The following is a 9,197-nucleotide window of genomic DNA, read 5'->3' as shown; positions in this document are numbered from 1 at the left end:
ACCCCAGCGGGTCCCAAAGGTGTGGATGGAGTCGGCGAAGAAGGAATGACACAGAGACAGTGTTCAGTTGATCAGCAGCCTAGCCAGGATCTCTAGCCAGGATCTCCAGCTAAGTTCTGGTCTGGATCTCCAGCGAAGTTCTGGTTAGGATCTCCAGGCAGGTTCTGTGTCCATGTTCTCTTGCTAGGTTCTCCAGCCAGGTTCTCCAGGTTCTCCAGCCAGGTTCTTTAGCCAAGTTCCCTCGCTAGGTTCTCCAGCCAGGTTCTGTCCAGGTTCTCCAGCCAGGTTCAGTCACCACGTTCTAGTCAGGTTCTCTTGCCAATTTCTGTAGTCAGGTTCAGTCCAGGATCTTTTGCCATGTTCTCTCGCTAGGTTCTGTCTCTAGGTTCTGAGGCCAGTTTCTGTCCAGGATCTTTTGCCATGTTCTCTCCAGCGAAGTTCTTCTGTCTCTAGAGAACGTTCTGTGTAGGTTCTGTGCCTAGGTTCTCTCTCTCTCTCTCTCTCTCTCTCTCTCTCTCTCTCTCTCTCTCTCTCTCTCTCTCTCGTTACATCTGTATTTATACCAGTTGATTCAATCCTATCAATCTCTATTACAAAGGTTAGGGCGTTTCTTATCTCCATTCCAGGGAGTAAAGATTATGTAGCTTAAGCATGATTGTTCATAATTAAAGTGATTAATTACCCACCTGGCACTTAGTTAAGAGGTTTTATTCCCTCCCTAACTTCAGGGGAAAATCCCTACCTGGGGAAACAACCTTTCTCAGAGACCTTGGTTAAAACACATAGACAGTATGCCATATATGCCAGGTCCCTTGAAACAGCAAGCATGGACCGGCTCCGGCACTGGGGAGGCCTGGAAGCTGAAATTAGGTTTAAAATGAATGTTTGGAAGGAACACTTGCCTTCAGTTTATGAGTAAGTTCTACTGCGAGAGTTCAGTGTGAGATGTTTCTTAATCACCTTGTCTTATGATTGGGTGTGGCATATTTTTATTTTACACTCAATAATGAACTACTAAAGTGAGCATATCTCTGTATTTTTATAAGGACACCAGTCAGATTGGATTAGGGCCCACCCAAATGACCTCATTTTAAGGGAATCACCTCTTTAAAGACCCTGTATCCATATACAACCACATTCTAAGATACTGAGGGTTGGGATTTAAACAAATGAGTTTAGGGGGACACAATTCAGTCTATAGTTATCTGTCTTGTAATGGGCATTCAACAATGAATGAATGAATAAATATTGTGCTAAATTTGTTAAATAAGCAATTCTATCAATACTTGTGAATTATTAATACATTTATTAAAATGTGCATATTTCTTTCAGCCTAAAGATATGCTTAGGAGATAAAATTCCATGGTGATGTTTCTATTTATTCAGTGACTCATCATGTGAAGAGCCACACCATCAGCATCTTGCCCAGACATTGGTAGGGCCCTGGGCAAGGTTTAGAGAGAGGCCCACCATAGCTCTCATCTTTCAGAAGTTATAAATCTTATCAACACATTGTGTAAAAAATATGCCCAGTTCTCCTGTGACTGCTGTCTTTCTGAATGTTCTAGAAGGCCAGGCAGGTTTGGCTTTAGAATTCTGAAAGTCTACCAAGTTCTGCATGGAAAGTGGCAGCGCTAAGAGAACTATTCCCAAGCCTCTTTCCCCCCCAAGGAGGTTCCATCCTGAACATTAAGGAACCTTGTGCGCGTGCGCATACACACCACCAGATCTACATTCTTCATTCCCCAGAAAACGGTCCTACAGGTGTCATAACCTTGGAAGGAAGGACCCAGGGGAGAAAGTTCACCCTGGCCCAGGGAGAAGGTTTGGGCAGGAAATTCTGGAACCTGGCTACTTAGAACATATCCTAGAAGGGGCTGTCCAGGCTTCAGACAATCATGCCACATTTGTCCTGAGCACACTTTGCCCTAATGGGAGGGTGTGGGTCATAGTTCTGAGGGTGGGACTGCGGTCAGTTTCAGGTCCTACAGGATCTCCCACTGGTTTTAAGATTATTTCCGTGAAGAGTGAGCAAGAGAGTCAGGGGGACAGAACATTCTGAGAAAACCCTGGCTCAGGGCTTGGCCACATCCAAAGGCAGCTAAGGGAGGCACCCCAGAATTTATTTCATTAAGTCTTGACCCTACATACCCCCAGTTCCTGCACCCATGAGTCTCCCAAAAGACCATCTCATCACTTGTGAGAAGACTTGGGTCTAGAAATGTGTGAACAGGTTTCAGGTAAAAGCAGGCAATGGGTAGGCTCCTGACTCCTTGAGGGGGTCCCAACCTGACCTGTACAGATGCTCATTAATGACACAGCCATGTCAAACCCTGGACTGCACAGCACTAGTGACGGTCTTGTCACCAGGCTCATTAAAAACCACTTTTTCAAATTATCTATGGTTGTTTGCCAGGCTGTGCTTATAGCTTCAGAAAAACAAGTCAATGCTTTTCTTCACCACATAGAATAATTTATAGGTAGGGAGCAATTTGCTTGCTAGGGAACAGCGGGTGGTCTGTGCCTTTCCCAGTGGAAGGGCCATTATGCTAAGCAGGGTGGCAGGCTTTAGCTCTCCCCGCAGAAGGGGAGAGACTCTTGGAATTAATCACATGGCTGTCTTTACCCAGCATGGGTATCTCACTTTGTCATCAAAGTTCTCATTTAGTCAAAGCTGTATTTCTTTTATTTATTTCTTATTCACACATCAACTATTTCCAAAGAGAATTTGGGACAGCTGCAAAAATGTGCCTGTGTGTGTGTGTGTGTGTGTGTGGTGTGTGTGTGTGGGTATATATTGGAAAGGCTCTCTAAAATGGGACATTGGAAGAGAAAATTCTGACAGGATGAGTTTGGAGCTTGCTTTTCCTCCCCAAACTCCTTTTCTCGATAAAATGTATTGCTTGAGTTCATCCCTACTTTCCTGGCCCATTATCTTTCAACTCTACTATACAAATTCAAGTGGGTGCTTTTATTCTTTCTCTTCTCTCGCCATTCCGCCCCTATTTTAGTCCATATAAGTGTTGGCTTTCCATTGCCCTTAGAAAAAAATACAGGTGGTTTTTCAGAGTCCTGCAACTTGGTTTGAGGAGGCCCATCAGAACCTGTGGTCATCCACTCACCCCACTCCTCACAGGACATCCCCAGCCATATTGGTCCTTTCTGGAAGAGGTTAGGTTTTTCTTCCCTTATACCTTTGCACCTGCTCTTAGGCCTGACTATTGCCTTAGCTCTCTCCGCCCATGCATCTCCCTCCCTTGTCTTGGATTCCCAGCAACAGTTCCTCATTCTCTGGAAATCCTATTGTCCCTGATGCCATTTTTGACCACCATATCTAAACCTACACCCTCACCCTCCCAATATTCTCTGTCACACTTCATAATGTCCTTCAAGACATGGCGCACAGATTTGTTATGTCTAGTCTTAGGTCTGCTGTTTTTCTTTAACTTTTTTTTTTCAGTCTTGCTTTCTAAACATCACTTTCCTCACAGTAGGGACTTTGTCTTGTTCACCTTGCAGCTCAAGGGCCTTGCACCATGTCAGGCACAGAGCAGCCATCCAACAATTGTTTGATGAATGAATGAATGAATGAATGAATGTGAAGTTCTAGATTTTTGGAAATGGTCTGATACACTTCATTTGATTTAGAAGGTCTGCCAAGAATATTTGCCCATTGAGAGAGGGTAACATTGTAATCCAAAGAAAGTGGTTTATAATTATAAAATTTTAAGTGTCAGGGAACTGGTGAGAAAAAGTTTGAGAGGCAACAGAGGCCAATTGTGATTTTAGCTAAGGAAAGAATAAGTAATCCAATCTGATCTCAATCTCAATCACTTTAATCTGATTACCACCCCAAATTTCACATTACTCTATAAAATTTCAGTTTTTAGTTTTATTCACAAGTGACGATTAGAACTCTTTTCTGGACAGCCATTGAGTAGCTGAGACAAAGTTAAGAAACCAGTCAAAACTATCTTCTCATGTGACTCGTGCGTGAGTATGTGTACGTGTGTGTGAGTGTGTGCATGTGTGTGAGTGTGCACATGTATGTTAAGGGACCATCTTTCTGCTGTGTTGCCTCCCTCTGGTGGCAACTATGTGCACAGGGACCTGGGTGGCATGTACTGAGTCATACTAACTTGCTTTTCTTTAAAAAAAAAAAAAAAGAAGAAGAAAATTATGTTTTTCTGATTTGTGTGTGTGTCTGGGGGGCAGGGGAGAAGTTCTTTTTTAGAAACAGAATATCCTTAAGGAAATACAAGCATCTTGCATTTGGGTAAAGTTTGAAACCTGCTGTGCCCATAAGTGAAAGCAGTGCTCTGACTGTTTAAACCTCTAGAAGAATGTTTAAATGCCTCTGTGTTTGGGGAACATATTTCAGAATTCTTTTAAATGAGAAAGACCACCAGTATAGATTTTTCAAAGGTAGCTTTTACAATTTTTTTTTCTCTTACTATTTTCCTTTGAATTATGCCTTATGTGCTCTCTGTAGCTACACTGGCTATGATACAGATGCTTCTCATTGGGGGTCTTATTTTATGTTTTGGAAATCAATTGATTTTATTTTAGCTCACACATGGATCATGTCTCAGGGGGGAGAGATGTCCTTGAGAGAAGGAGAGGTCAAGGATAGAAAATAATTCTTTTTTTGTCCCCTAAATTCCCTAAACATGGCCTGACACCTCAGCATGACAGGTGTTCTGAAGACAAGAAGCCGCACATAAAACCTATTTATTCAGTGAGGAAATTTTATAGCATTTACATTCAGAACCTCCCTATGATACCGATATAGGATTAAGCAATGAATTTTTCATATTTTAGACTCAAAATCAGATAGCTCACCTGGAAATGCACACTGTGTAATTTCATTCCATGTGTTGATCAATATCACTGACAGAAATCTGCATTCTTTTTGTGAAGAAGACATCCGACGACCTGTTTTATTATGCATATTATGTATGCAGCAATATTTTCATAGGAAAGTAGGTCATGTTTATATTTGGAGCTTCAATTTATATTGTTATAAGATTTTTTTTTGCTTACAAACACCTTATTTTTATTTATTTTACTCGTATTGAATCTATTGTGGTGACATTGGTTAATAAAATTATATAGGTTTCAGGCATACAATTCTATAATTCATTATCTGTATATTGTATTGTGTTCACCATCCCAAGTCCAGTCTCCTTCGATCACCACTTATCCCCTATTTACCCTCTTCGACCTACACTCTCCCCACCCCCACCCCCTTTCTCTCGGTAATTGCCATGCTGTTGTTTGTGCCTATGAGTGTTTTTTTCTTCTTTTTGCTTAATCTCTTCATCTTTTTTCACCTAGCCCCCCAAAACCTCTCCCCTCTGACAGCTGTCAATCTCTTGTCTGTATCCATGAGTCTATTTCTATTTTGTTAGTGTATTTTGTTCATTAGATTTCACATATAAGTGAAATCATATGGTAATTTTCTTTCTCTGACTGTCTTATTTCACTTAGTATAATAGTATAATACTGTCCAGGTCCATCTGTGCTGTTGCAAAAGGTAAGATTTCCTTATTTTTCACTGCCCTGTAGTATTCCATTGTGTAAATGTACCATGGCTTTTTTACCCATTCATCTACTGATGGGCATTTGGGCTGTTTCCAGATACTGGCTATTGTAGATAATGCTAAAATGAACATAGGGGGACATATATTCTTCCAAATTATTGCATAAGCGTTTTTATAGCTCTCAAAGACACAGGCCTATGTCGTATTGATTCTAACCCTCTGGAGCAGTGCAGCGGTATACATTAAAGCACAGTTCAACTGTCCCAGTGAATCTATGCAAATATATAAGCCATTTGTATTATATGAGCAGAAACATGTATTTGTGTGTGTGTGTGTGTGTGTGTGTGTGTGTGTTGTGGATTATAAAGACCCAAATTCAGGTCGTAAACATCATCAAACTGCAGTATTTTTGTCCACGATGGTCAACATACCTTTCAGCAAATGAAATTTGCTGTGGGTCAGACTGACCTATGTCAGCAATACTGTCGGTCAATAAAGGTCAATGATTTGATGTGATTTTGTTAAACAAAAATAGTGCTGTCATAATTGCAGTTATTTTCCAGTTGCATTTCTACACCTTTTTCTAAGGGCATTGAGCTTCTTTGTGTTCAGGAACTAGTCACCCATTTCTCCATCTATTCCTCAATGTCTCTGGATAGGTTAGTGTAGCTTAAACCCCCTGAAGTCTGTTCAGAGATATTAATCTTGATGATTCCTTATGGGACCTCAGACTGAAAATGTCAAAGAGATTTTCCAGAGGGCCTCTTCAAACAAAGTAATCATCTGATTCTTTCATTCCTTCTACAAACACTTCTGGAATGCCAGCTACTTGCTGCTCTAGGCTCCAGAGAAACAATAGTGAGTAAAAATAGCGCCATCTCCAGCTGCATGGAGCTTACAGGGAGGCAGGACATGGGTTAGGAGCAAGGCTCTCCAGTCCATGCCCAAGTTCAAATCCCATCCCTGTCACTTATCTGCTGATTGGCTCTGAAGAAGCTATTTAACTTCAGAAAGACCACTGCATTCTTTCTTTGGGAGCAATAACAATACAAAATGCATTGCTTTAGTATGAGTCAGTGCATGTAAAGTTATTCAAAATATCTGAAACTATAAATGCAAACTTGGAAGTGATCTTGAAACCCCAAAGAGAATAAGTCAAGGGGTGTTGGGATGTACAGGTAAGGAGCTGAGAGGACTGTCTAGGATGGAGATTTAAATAAATGATGTATTTGCATAAGATGATAATTTAAGCTTAAAGCTTGGAGACCATGTCTTACAGAGGAAAAGTAAGACCAGTGCCTGGACCCGAGCTTCCTGGACTCACAGGAAATGGCTAGAATTGAAGAGGGAGAGCCTGCAGAATAGGAAATAGCAGGGAGAATGGAAAGAAAACCAGCACACTAGATATCATAGCAACAAAGGAATGACGATGTTTCTGGAAGGGTATGCACAACAAGTTAAATGGTGCTGGGAGCTCAAGTAGGAGGAAGACAGTCAGCACCCTTTGCATTTTGCAACCTGGGGCCGAATGTTGGCATCAGTGAGAGATGCTTCTGGGAAACTAGGGCAGGCACCAGTGTGGGCTGTGATGGTGAGAGATGGGTGGGAGGTGAGTAAACAGATATTAATGACAGTCTGTTCTTTTTAGGAATTTGGCAAAAAGTAAGGAGATAAATGTGACAACAGCTGGGGGATGGGATTTGGGGATTATTTTTAAGTCAAAAATACTGGAGAAGGTGCAAAAGTGGATCCAGTTTGAGAGCAAGAAGTTGTGCACACAGGGAAGGAGGAGATAGAGAATTATGTTCTGGAGAGGCCTGGAGGGCAAGGGCTCCAGGAGAGTAAACATGTGGTCAATCTTTAAAGAAAAGAAAGTGGGTACAGATTCAGGTAGACTCATATGTTTGGCAACAACTCTCTGTTCCATGCTAACATAGCTTCCTTCCAATACAGAAAGCGGGGGGAAGAAGAGAGAGGCAGGATGACTTATTCTCTCCTTTCCCCCTCCAGGTAAATAAATGCTGGGAGATTGCACTTGGGTGCATGACTAGATGGGGGGCAGCAGAGAAAGGGACACTCACATTTAGAATGACCACTGCATGTTTAAACTGTAGACTGGAAGATGGAAGGAGAAATCTTTCAGACTTTTTGGAGTTAAGTTCTCTTATGGAATTTCCTGGACACTGTCTTTTGTGGAGCTAAAGCAGATCTAGCAACATTTCCCCTAAAGTTTCTGTTTAGTGGATTACTGATGCCACTTTCTACAGGTTTTTTTCCTTTGAAATTCAAGGAACTCATGATACCTATAATGTCTCATCCTTAGTGGTTAGTATACATACATAAGGAGGCCATATGTTGGGCACTTGGTGAATAGGTTCGCCTTCAACAGCTTTTTCCACAATGGCTACACAGAAAGACTTTCTCAAGCTATAGAATGTGGTGGCAGAGAACTTGGGACTCTGACACTGAGGTAAGCAAGGACACCTTGTTGCCTGCCTTGCTACCATCCTGTAAGTAGCTGTCAAGTCTTTTAGACACTCCTGATCTTTGGCACCGCGGTGCTGCCCTTTGGCTAGGTGCTGCCCTTTGCCTTCAAGGTCCATCCTCGTTGTTAACAATGGCAAGATTTCATTCTTTTTTATGGCTGAGTAGTATTCCATTACTGTTATAATTGCTTTTGAAGCAGGACTGATCAGCACATAATTAGTTTATGTTTTCCACAGGTTAGGTAATATTCTAAGTGCTTTATAAGGCCACTGGTTCCCCACTCCCTGCGGTGGTTTGGGGAGAGTGGATAATGGGTACCTACCCAATTACCCTTCACCTATACACAAGTCCAGCTTGGAAGTGTTACCCGCTTCCAGTGTCAGGAAACTGTTGGTTTTATAAGTTTGAATAGTGGGGTAGGGCCTTCATTTTTACAGAGAAGTAAGTGTTGGTTTTGATACCATTATAATTAACAGCATTCATAACATCCCACCTGCAGCTAGTATTTTCTTACAGGACATTTATAATACCATTCTCTACCCAAACCACCTATATGGCTTCGGGTAATTTATTTTATTTATGTGGACTTGATTCAAGCTTGATATACATATTTCTTATGTTGTTGTGGAAGTAAATGAAACGGAACATTAAAATGATTTGGGAATTAAAAAGAGCTTTATGCAAAGAGTTATTTGATCTGGCATAGAGCTCTTTTCAATACTAGGGGTGGTGCCATGGTTATCTTTCTAGTAGCTAGTCTATGCCTGGCAGGGAGTGGGAATGCCCCCAAGTATTTGCTGGGCTGTACTTGGTGCTGGCCAGACCACATTGTGGGGTTTTTCCCCATTCTGGGTAACACATATCAAGAAAAATATTACCAGTGAAGGCTTTACCATTGCAAAGAGTCTGAAGGATGTGGAAGAAACAGAACTTTTACACAGGAAAGGAGATTTCAGAGACCCAATAAGCATCTCCACATATTTGCAGGGATAATGGATGGGAAGGTGTATGTGTGTATCTCCAAAAGAAAGAACTGTGATCCAAACAGCAAATGAAAGGTAGAGGACCGTAAAATTTGATGGATTCAAATGAACCAACTCTCTACCATATTAGAGACAAAAGCTCTGGAACAAGAGGCTTTTGTTACTTTTTTTTTTATTGAGGTAA

This window comes from Myotis nattereri (genome assembly GCF_964212035.1).
Source record: "Myotis nattereri genome assembly, chromosome: 1".
Lineage (NCBI taxonomy): Eukaryota > Metazoa > Chordata > Mammalia > Chiroptera > Vespertilionidae > Myotis > Myotis nattereri.
The sequence above is the reverse complement of the archived record's forward strand: the minus strand, read 5'-3'. Positions refer to the sequence as shown.